Raw genomic sequence first — 11,577 nt, 5'->3', positions numbered from 1 at the left:
TCTATACACACACACACACACACACACACACACACACACACACCAGGGAGGGAGATCATCCTTTTCTGCTTCTCAGTTCACATGCTGAGACCATCATCATCAGGATGTCTCTCCAGGCCTCTGGAGCCCATAATAGGCCAGGACCCCCAGGTCTCTGGCACTCTGAGATAGTTGGGGGTAGAGGATATTTGCCCACCCTAAAGATAATATTTTAACTTCAGGTGGCTTGCTGTAGGAGTTCGGGATCTGACTCCAGGTTGCACTGCTCCCATGTCTGGATACACGAAAAAAAAAAATTACCTTGCGAAATCGCTTGTGTTGCTTCAAAGACTATAAAAAGCATGGCAAGAGATGAGTTTTCTCTTCCCGCTCCCACATTCCACAGCATAACAGCATGGGGAGATTTGGGCTGGGTTCCAGACCCTGGAGGGTCAATTTAGCACAAATAGCTGGAAGGTACATATGGCATCATTCATGTTCTCTGGTGCCGGTGGCATTCTCTGGGCACCACAGACATCCCACTCCAGAGCAGAGCTTCTCGTTACCCTTGCTGTGCCACTAACAGCAGGCCCTGCATGTCACAAGGAGATTCCCAGTGTCTTCAGAGCCCTGTGGTGGCTGTAGTCAGAATACATTCCGCCACATTTCTGTCACTGGGAATCTGTACCTTGCCACTGTAACCCGCCACAAAGCCAACTTGCAGGATGGGTATAATATCCCGTCAGCATATTTCATCCCCCTTGTTCTCTTCAGCCAAAAAAAATCTGCAGAACCTGCAGCTTTTCATCTGAGAAAACATAAGCCACAGCTTCAGTGAATAGGAGAAAGATCTGGAAGCGGCCAGGCACCATCTAACCAGCCTTGGGGCCAAGTTCCTTTCAGCCCATATAAAAAAATAATTAATTTACATGCGTGTTAATACGTGGCAGCTTTGTTACCAAACTAGATAAATGCAAAACTCAAGCAGATGAAATTCTAAAATTGGATAGCTTGTGTTAAATATTCAAAGGAGGGAGAGAGGATATAAAAGAACTGTACACCTAGTTCTGTTTCTAATGTATCTCCAGTTTTCTTCCTTGACAACAGCTCTTCAGTCTCTTGAATGCTCAACTGTATTGACAACAAGATTTTGTTCTTCCCACCAAGCTCACCTTCAACAAGTGCATCCAGATTTAGGTCGGACATGAGCTTACACAACTCTCTAATGTACTAACTATCACTTGAAAAGCACCACAGAATCCTGGGTTGGGTTATTTTAACTATAATCATGGAATGTTTTATGGAAAAAAATGTAATTAATTAGTTCAAATAAAAGCACTTTCCTATTCTCCTATTGGTTACCTATCCATTCCCCGCCTCCATGCTGACTCCTGCCTCCCTCCATGTTTTTACCAGGTAACCACCACTCATCAGTAAGGGGTCATCTCTAGCTCAAGATGAAATTTTGAGAGACAGTCATTGCCTGGACTGAATTCACTCCCTGGAGTGACTAGTTTAAATGAGATTGAAATGTATGTTTCAGTTCTAACAAATGAAACATCTGGAAACCCATTCAAGAGGCTCTGAGAGATTTCCTCACTCTTAGAGAACCCACCAGGAGTAAAATCTATTGTTCAGTGTTACATATGAACTTGACCTGAGAGCCACTGACACCATTTTAGGTAAGAGGATAAGAATCTGGGTTCCAGGGGACCTGACAGATAAACTGACTCTGAAGTAGCCCTACCTTGGACTTGTTGAAAGGATGCTCATATTTTCCTCATGCTTGGGGTTCTCAAGTCCAACAAAACAGCGTGACTATTGAGTGAGCTATTGGCTCTGATTGATGAACATGACTCACATCTTCTCCCTTGCTCTATTTTTGCCTCAAAGGAACTTCTTGGCTAAAAATGGAACCATTCATATATTTGAACAGGCATGAGGAAAGGTTGCTCAAAAAAGGGGGGAGGATTATCAACAAATCTTAGCCCTTAACACCTTCATGGGGGAAAAAATGACCCGATGGTAGCTTAATGACAATCCAAATCCACCTGCTAAGCACCTATGAGTCTCCAGCCACTGATACTTCCGAGCTTCATGATGGGCAGCAGCTTCCAATATGGTCAGCCACAAAGACCATGGGTTTCTTCAGAAGAAACCGTGCAAAAGCCTAATGGACCACTCTTAGACCAGAGAGGGTAGGGTCCCACAAGGCCCCTGAGTCACTGCCACCAAATCACCAGGATTCCTTGAAGCAGCTATAAAGATGATGATGGTAACCAAGACTGAGGAGCCAGGCAGTGTTCTACATAACATAAAAACATGAGTCCTCGCAGCTTAAAGAACAAAGCAAGAGGCTTTTACTTGTAGGAAAACATGCAAATCAATAACAAAATGTGCTGTCAAGACAGGGAAACAGCATCAAGGCCAGCGAGAGACTTGTTTTGTAGTGCTCTAAGAATTGTGGCTGGGAACAAACAAACGGAAGACTACCTAAATATAGACTCCAGCATCTCCAGGAAGACAAGAGAGAAGTGTGTACCGAATGGAAATTGACCTGTTCTACAGATTCTTCCCTCTCAAACAGGAAGGAGTACACTATAAGCAGCATTAAGAGAAGGAGGACATCATAGAGGGAAATGTTAAGATACACATAATGGACAAGGATTAACTATTCATACAACTTAGAATTTAGAAACAAATATCTCAATATAGAAACTAAAGAATGAACTGGACAGATGGTTTGACAATTAAGAGCATTGCCTGCTTTTGCGGAAGACCTGGGATTGGTTTTCAGCACTAACATGGCATCTGTAACTCCAGCCCAAGGGATTCAACATCCTCTTCTGGCCACCTCATGCACCAGGTATGCATGTGGTGAGCATATAATTTCTTCATACAATATATTTTGATCATGTTTTTCTGTTCTTCCAACTCCTCCTATATCCTCCCCATATCCCTATCCACCAAACTTGATGATTTATCTCTCTTTTAAAAAATCTAAAGAAGCAAAAAGATTTGTAAGTCAAAAATACCCAAAGTCTTTAAAACAAAACAAAAACTATAGTCTATCATGTGTTGGCCAATTACTCCTGGGCATGGGACCTGAGCTGAAGTGTGGCTAATATAGCCAATGATAATCCATTGGAAAACAGTGGTTTTCCCTTTGCCATCAAGGATCAATTGCAAACAGCTTCTTATTTACAGTTGGGATCCCAAGTCTATTTTCCCTTTTCAGTGCTGGCACCCCATCCTGCTTGAACCTGTGCGGAGCATCTGTGTGCTGCCTCAGTCTCTGTGAGTTCACAGTCTCGCTGTATCTGGGTGACACTGTTTCATTAGCATCACCCACCACCTTTAGCTCTTACACTCTTTCTCTTCCTCTTCAGCATAGACCCCTGAGCCTTGAGAAGACAATTGATAATGACATCCCATTTAGGATTGAGCGTTCCAAGGTGTCTCACTCTCTTCACACTGTCTAGTTGTGAGTGTCTGTGTTCATTCTCTCTACTGCAAGAAGAAGCTTCTCTGATGTGGGCTGCGTGGGGTCCTGATCTATGGGTACAGCAATATGTCAAAAGAATCATATGATACATGGTAAACAATGCCTTGGGAGAACTATTAGAAAACTCCAGGGGAAAAGGCAGAGGGCCTTTTTCCTCAAGTACATTTTATTTCCCGTATTGTTCTTAGACCTGATTTTGTCCTCTTGTAGTAAACATTTACACTCAGTTTATAAGACTTATTTATAGCCAGAACATAGCTATAGAATCTAGGCTTGTCAGTGTAGCCTGAATCTTCATATGGCTTCTGCCTTGCTTTCAAGCTTTCCCAGATACAACCTAGAGTGTGTGCCAGGTATTGTATTAAATTGTTCTATCCTGAGAAAATTCTGGGGAAGGGCTGCTCTGTTAATATTTAGTGTGTGCTTACTGATGTTTATGTACATGTTTTATAGATCATATTTTCCTGATCCTGTTTTTCTGAACTCGAACTACCTTCCTTGCATCATTACTTTCTTTGTTTAGCTCATGTATAAAAGTACACTAAAGTAAGGTTGTCTGTGGTATTAGGCTATACTGCACCCCATTCTTTCAGGTCCTCAGATCCCAGGTCTCACAGACACAGATCTGCACAGGTCCATGAAAGTTGGTAGTTTACTCCCATAACATGTGTGCCACTATTGTACCAGTATAGCATGCAAGTAAGTCACTACTGTAGGTCATGGGATATGTAAGTAGAAGATAATTATGATTACCTTTTTCTTCCAGCATCTTGCAGAGTACCTTTCTAGAACTATGAATGTTAGTCAGCAGGGGTGGAGCTTCTAGTTAGGTACCAGCTTGACTTCTCTGTGTTTGATGACATAAGTGTTTTCCACAGTAGGGCCATACTATCAGGTAGAGTAGAGTAACCAAGAGCCTTAGCAATAGCCTGTGAAGTTAGGGGTGTAGGGGGTGTTCATGTAACCCTTTTGGGCAATGACTCAGCAAGATATAATCCATTCCTGAAACTGGAGGTATGGCTTGGTGGCATAAGATGTAACTGTCTCCCTTATTATTTGGTGATTCTTTTTAGACTCTTTTGCATATGTATATATTTTAGGAAGCATCTATGGTAGCAGGCTTTTATATAGTTTTTCAAATGCCCCTTAGTGTTAATTGTCTCTCCCCATATCCCATCATGTACCCTTATCTCACATCCCTCTCATATTAAATTCTCCTATTTTAGGTAAAAGTGTTAGTGGAGGACACTCATTTGTTCCCTGGCCACTCAGACCTGAAATAACCACACAGAAACTATATTATTTGCTATATTGTTTGACCAATAGCTTAAGCGTCTTTCTAGCTAGCTCTTACATCTTAAATTAACCCATTTTTATTAATTTGTGTATCTCTATATAGCTGTGGCTTACCGGACAAAGTTCTAGTGTCTGTCTCCTCTGGCAACTATATAGCTTCCCATTGACTTTGCCTTCTTTCTCCCAGCATTCAGTTTAGTTTTCCCACCTAGCTCTACTCGGCTCTATCGCAAGCCAAAGCAGCTTCTTTATTCATTGACCAATAAAAGCAACACATATGCAGAAGGACTTCCCTCATCATCTCTCCTTTTCTGTCTAAATAAAAAGGAAGGTTTTAACTTTAACATAGTAAATTACATATAACAAAACAGGTATCAAGCAAGAATTACAGTTACAATATTTATAACTACTTTATCTGTTATATTAACTAAGAAAAACTATAATTATAACTATCTATTCTTCAACTCCATCAAAGACTCCAAAAGGCTAAAATATTATCTAAGTAAACAGGAAGTGCATTGTAAGCAACTTCCAAAACTCTAGAATTGACAGAGACATCTCACTGCCTGGACAGTTCTGTATCATTGTTCTGTATCCAAAGTTCTGTATCATTGGAGCGTCCATCTTCAGCCTATAGGCCCACAGTATCCAGCAGACATTTCCATAAAGCAGGAAATTTCAAAGACAGTTCTGCCTATTTGGCAGTTGATCAGTAACTTTTTTCTGTGTCATGCAGAATGTCTGGCAGCCTCTTTCATGAAGCTAGAACCTTGAAGGCAAGTTCAACAATTATTTCTCTGTGGGTCCTGCATGTCCAGTTCATACAGCGTAATATCAAGCAGTCCAGGCAAGAGTAGTTTCTTGCCTTAATGGCTAACCAACTCCATATGGAGCCTCTTTGATGCCCATCATCCTCTTGAAGTAGATTGGTGCTGCCAGGAGCAGATGTGTCTCATTGTAATGAAAAGTCCTAATTTCTTAAAACATTTTAAATGCCATATTCTGTAGGTCTTTGAAAGGCTTGAAGATTATCTAATTGAAATATATCTCTATATTCTAAAAACCTAACTAACATGACTACAATCTTGACTATTATAGATGATTATCTATTAACCTATATTTCTTAATTATACATTACAATTTTAATGAGCTGCACAAACATAATACCCTAATCAAGAGAAGAAATATATATAACAAAATTGACCTAAAATTTGTACCAATAGACCAAGATCCATACCAGTGCAAAGTATTCATATCTATAGCATATCCCCCTTTAAGTATAAACAAACAAATATTAGAAATAAACAATCATCTAGGTAATTTCGGCGTTGTTGTCTAGACTACTTCCTACTGATTGGGAGCACTATTAATAAGGTCTGTCATGGGATATCCTGTGTGGTAGGTCCATCTCAGCCAGCAGTCCTGAAACTGGGCCATTGTTTCAGGGGATCTTGTTTGATCAAATCGCATTAGTCTAGAAGGAATCCACAGGTTCTCATACTCTGCAGAAATAAAAGTAGAACCTCTTTTCCAAAGCAACATATCCTTAGACCCAAATTTTGAAATCAAGGTATCTTTAAAATATATGTGTTGGTTAAACTTAGCAGCCCATGCAATGAAATGTCTCTCTGTGCTTAGCTCATTCACAGTCAAAAAATTCAAGGAAAATACAATAATATATATAATCCAGACTCTCTGTGCATATTCCATCTTTACATGGCTTATTTTTTTACTCTATTACTTTTTCTACAAGTTTAATATTTATTTTATTTCTTTACTTTTTAATCTATGACATACTCAAGCCTACATACATTTATCTAATACTGTGATCCATAGAGGTTTTTTCCATCTGGATTTGTCTTTACTGCATGCATATCTGTAATTATTTTTTGACCAGTAGCACTTTTTTTTCCTTTTAAATGCTAAGCAGGCATGGCTAAGATCAACTCTGTAGTTCTGCCTACTTGTCCCTCCTAGTCCAACAAGGTGGAGGCATGCCACTCGTTTTTTTCCAGGTCACTCAGACCCGAAATAACCATATAGAAATTATATTGTTTGTTATACTATTTAGCTAATAGCTTAAGCATCTTTCTAGCTAGCCCTTATATCTCAAATTAACCCATTTTTACTAATTTTTGTATTGCCACATGGCTAGGGCTTGCTGGACAAAGTTCCAGCATATCTCCTCCTATAGCTACATGGCTTCCCACTGACTCCACCTTTTTCCTCCCAGCATTCAGTTTAATTTTTCCGCCTAGTTCTACTCTGTCCTATCATAAGCCAAAGCAACTTCTTTATTCATTGACCAATAAAAGCAACACATAAACAGAAGAACTTCCCACATTATAAAAGTTTACTTTTTGCCTCTCTATAACACTGTATTCTATTTTCCCTGCTTTTGGAGGTCTTCTTCTCCCTTCTCATCCCTTACTAGGTACCTAACCTCTGTGCTTGCTTAGATTATAGCACACAAACAGAAAACTTAAAATTTAATACCCACATATAAGAGAAAACTACAAAGAATAAATAAATCTGTATCTAAAATTATATAATAAGGAAAGTATAAATTAAAAATATATAATACTTGGGTTTTGTTTATAACAAGGCTAAAAGGAAGAAAACATTGTCTATTATCTAGAGTTGATAAGGATGTAAGGAAAGACAGTCCTCCACCAAAGTAAATGGGAGTTCAAACTATATAGTAATTTGGATAGAAATTAGTAATATTGATTGAATTTTAAAATATATGTAGCCACTTCCAAGAATCTATGCACAGAAACTATTATGCAATTTCCCAAAAGTATATATCTACAAAAAGGTTTGCTATGGCTCTTGCATTAGCAACAAAATGGAGATCATTTTATTCATCCAGCAATAGAGCCCTAAATAAGTAAGGTATGTAGTTAATGTTGATTACCAGTTGACAAGATCTAGAATCTCCTGGAAGACAAAATTCTGGGCATAACTACAAGGGATTATCAAGAGTAGGATAGCCTCTGAGAATGTCTGTGGTGGATTAGGTTAACTGAAGTGGGACAGCCCACCCTGAATGTAGGAGGCAGCATCCCCTGGGCTGGGGTTCACATGAACATAAGAAAACAAGCTGAGCATCTTCAGTCATGGCTCCCTGCTTCCTGATTGCAGATATACTGTGACCTGCCACCTCAGGCTCCTGATACCATGACTTCCTCACAAAGATAGTTTATATCCTTGAATTTTGAGCCCAAATAAACCCTTTTCCTTAACTTTCTTTAGCCAAGGCATTTTATCAGAGCAAGAGGAAGTATAACTGATACAGTAGGAGTCACACTCTGCCCTAAGAGAGCTGAAATGCAAGGGATCAGAGACAGGAGAGAAGCCAAGGAGGTCCAGTAACATAAGCAGTGTAAGAGAAAGAAAACAGGCATAAAATAAAGTGGTGGTTGTAGAAGGAGGAAGCAGGAAGGAAGAGAGTCTATTTTTATGTGAAGCCTTGAGGGAAGGCTTCCCTGGAGGGTAACACTGGGCTAAGATTAGAAAGAGTTCTAAGCCAGCCCAGCAAGCTTAAAGTCTCTGTACACAATACAAAGGATGAGGCTGTGGCACGCAGTGTGGTTACAGGGTATTGTATAAGTGGAAAAAGGAAAGAGATGAGATTAGAAAGGAAGCAGGGGCCCAGTCATTTAGGCTTTGAATTTGAGATTTCAGATGAAAGGTTTGGGCTTCATTCCTAAAGAAGGAAATTGGAAGCCATTGGAGTATCAAGGGGAGGGGCAAGACCTACTTTACTATATTTGAAAGATTGCACTGGAAGTTGGATGGAGGAAAAGGTGTAAAAAAATATATCAGGGGAGGATAAAGAGCAAGTAGAAGGTCCTGGAAAGATGTGCTGGTTTTGATCAGGCTGGGGACTATGTACAGCATGAGGTGCACCCAGATATGGGGCGTGCTCTGAAAGCAGAGCCTGCAGAACTTGCTAGGGCATTGAACTTGAGGCCTGACAGCAAAGAAGGAATCAGGATGTCCTCCAGCTGAGGCCTGGAAGATTCTGAGGGATGGGAGCACCAGTCTACTAATATAAGAAGCCTGGGGAAGGATCAAGTGTAGTGGAGAGCACCAACAACCCCATGTGGGACTTATTAAGTCTGAGCATCCTAAAAGACAAGCAATAGCAGTAATTAAGACGTATGCTTGCAATGCACAGAAAAAATCTGAGTGGTTACCTACCTACCAGTGTAGAGAGCCTCTCCAGTAAGTGGAGCCGTGTGTGTGTGTGTGTGTGTGTGTGTGTGTGTGTGTGTGTGGTTTGAAATTTTTACAATGAATCTGTGTAAGTTCTAAATTTACATAAATAAATATAAGTTAAAGAAGACTGACTGAGTGATGGTTTTCATAGACATTTTTCTTCAAACAGAAACCTTTTCCAGAATGCTGTCCTCACCTCATAGACACAACAGAGGCTCAGCTATCTCCTCCCAGGGTCCACCCTTGGCCTCCAACCTTAGGAACTCCACCTCCTCCCCGACTGAGTCACTCTGCAAGGTTCCAGCTCTGTTGTGTGCCTCTCACCCCACATCCAGACTTAACTTGTCCATTTACATGTTTACTTGTCTTCCTACTAGTATATACCAAGGAAACAGAAATCTGTATAGTCATCTCCAAATAATGGCAGGATTTGAAACAATGGATTTCAATAAGTAAATATTTTCAATTAAAAATGAACTTTGGGAACAAAACAAATGGCTCAGTGGCTAAGTGTTTGCTGTGTAAGAATGAGGCATGGAATGAACTCAGATCTCCAGAACCAAATGCCAAGTGGGCTTTATGACCCACCTGTAATTCCAGCCCCAGAAAGAAGACATAGGGGACCCCACACACACATACAGAGCAAAACTGATGAATATATCGATGAGTTCTGGGTTTGATTAGGAGACCCTGCCTCATTGAAGAAGGTGGAAGAGAGATCAATGATGACTCCTAAGATCATCAATCTTGGCATTCAGGTCCACACACATTCTTGTGCATAAACATCCATACATATATGTGCCTACACACAGCCAAATAGGCAAATCCATGCCATACAAGGCACAAAAGATGAGCAGAAAAGAAAAAGCATCCAATTTACCTTAAAAGTAAAAAAAAAAAAAAAATGCTCAGAATCTCACCCAACAAGCTTCTTCTTTCTTTATTTTATTTTATTGATTTGTTGTAGGTCTTTTGAGACAGGGTTTCATGTATCCCAGCTAGCCTCAAGTTCACTGTGTAGCTGAAGATGATCTTGAATATTTTGATTTTCCTCCTCAGGATGGAAGTGTGCCACCAGGCCCTGTTTATACCATACTGGAGATCAAACCCAGGACTCCACGCAGGCTCAGCAATCACTCCACCAACTTAGTTGCACCCCCAGCTCCTCACAGCTTCTCCACAATTCCCCCTCCCTGCCCCTGCCACGAGCTGTCCTGAGCTACACCCATAATCCCCCAGCGTCTGGCAGGAAATTGATTGGAAAACCGAAGGATTGTGCAATGACTCTAATTTCTCTGGTGCTGTCTCCAAGGTTCAACTTCCCTTCATTTTTAGAATTCCCAACTTTAGACTCCTTCCAACTGCAATCAGGGTATATTTGGTCCAGAACTTAGCTACAAGCTCCATGCATCCCGTTCCACTTCTCCAACTGCCCTTGTCTAGACATTACTCCTCCAGGAGCTCACCAAGTCACCACCCGGCACCCATCCTGACTCAGTCATTGCATGAACACCAGAGATTCAGACACAGTCTGACAAGACCCTCTCTGCTCACAGTCACATATGAGGAAAAACCTAGGCAACAGACAATCCAAACAGCATGGGCGAAGAACATGCCTCTTCATGTTCTCACAGATCTCATAAGCATGTCAGTGAGCCCAACTCTCTTGTTCAAGCCCCAGTCCAAACCCCAGGTAGTCATGATCTGATAGAGAGTAGCTTCCTTTGGGCATTTGGTTGCTGTCTTTGCAAGATGTGGATGTCAGCTCTCTGCCTTCTAAGCAAGAGAAACACCATCTTCCTATCTTGCCTGGCGCTAGTGTAAAGCAAGGGTGAACAGATGTGCCTTGCACTTTCTCCAGGCCCTTCTGTGGCACAGACCTTTAGCTCACACTCTTCCTTAGCTCAGCCCAGGCATGGGCTTGCCTATGTGCCTACTGACCACACTGGTGTAGATGACGGCCTGGCACAGAGTCAGGAGCACCACAGGGTCTCAGCAGCCCCACCCACAGTCCAGCCCTACACTCTCAGGCCCGTGATGCCGGTTAGAATTGTCTTCCTTTGTCCCAGTATCCCTCAGGATCAAAGCCTTGAGAGAAGAGGCCAGACCAGCGGAAAGATTCTTGGAGAAGGCTGCATAAGCAGAGCCGACCATGTCCCCAGAGCCAGGCCCGTGGTGTTCAGGGGCCACCTGCTGGCAGACAAGGGCATGTGTGACTCTGGGGGAGGAGCTGCCTGAGCCCAGGGTTCCTGCACATACACACAGGCACTACAAACATTATATATACACACACATCTGTAGCTGTTTCTTTAACACTCTGGGGGCCTACCACCCAGCTCCCAAAGAAATACACGGAGACTTTTTCTTACTTATGAATGCCCAGCCTTAATTGGCTTGTTTCTAGACAGCTTTTCGAACTTAAATTATCCCATTTCTCTTTAACTACATTTGGTCCTGGGCTTTTTACCTTTCTTTATTCTGCAAATCTTTCTTTCCTTCTCCCTCCGTGGCTGGCTGTGTGGCTGGCTGTGTGGCTGGCTGTGTGGCTGGCTGTGTGGCTGGCTGTGTGGCTG

Source organism: Microtus ochrogaster, linkage group LG5 (genome assembly GCF_000317375.1).
Source record: "Microtus ochrogaster isolate Prairie Vole_2 linkage group LG5, MicOch1.0, whole genome shotgun sequence".
In the NCBI taxonomy this organism is placed as follows: Eukaryota; Metazoa; Chordata; class Mammalia; order Rodentia; family Cricetidae; genus Microtus; species Microtus ochrogaster.
The sequence above is the reverse complement of the archived record's forward strand: the minus strand, read 5'-3'. Positions refer to the sequence as shown.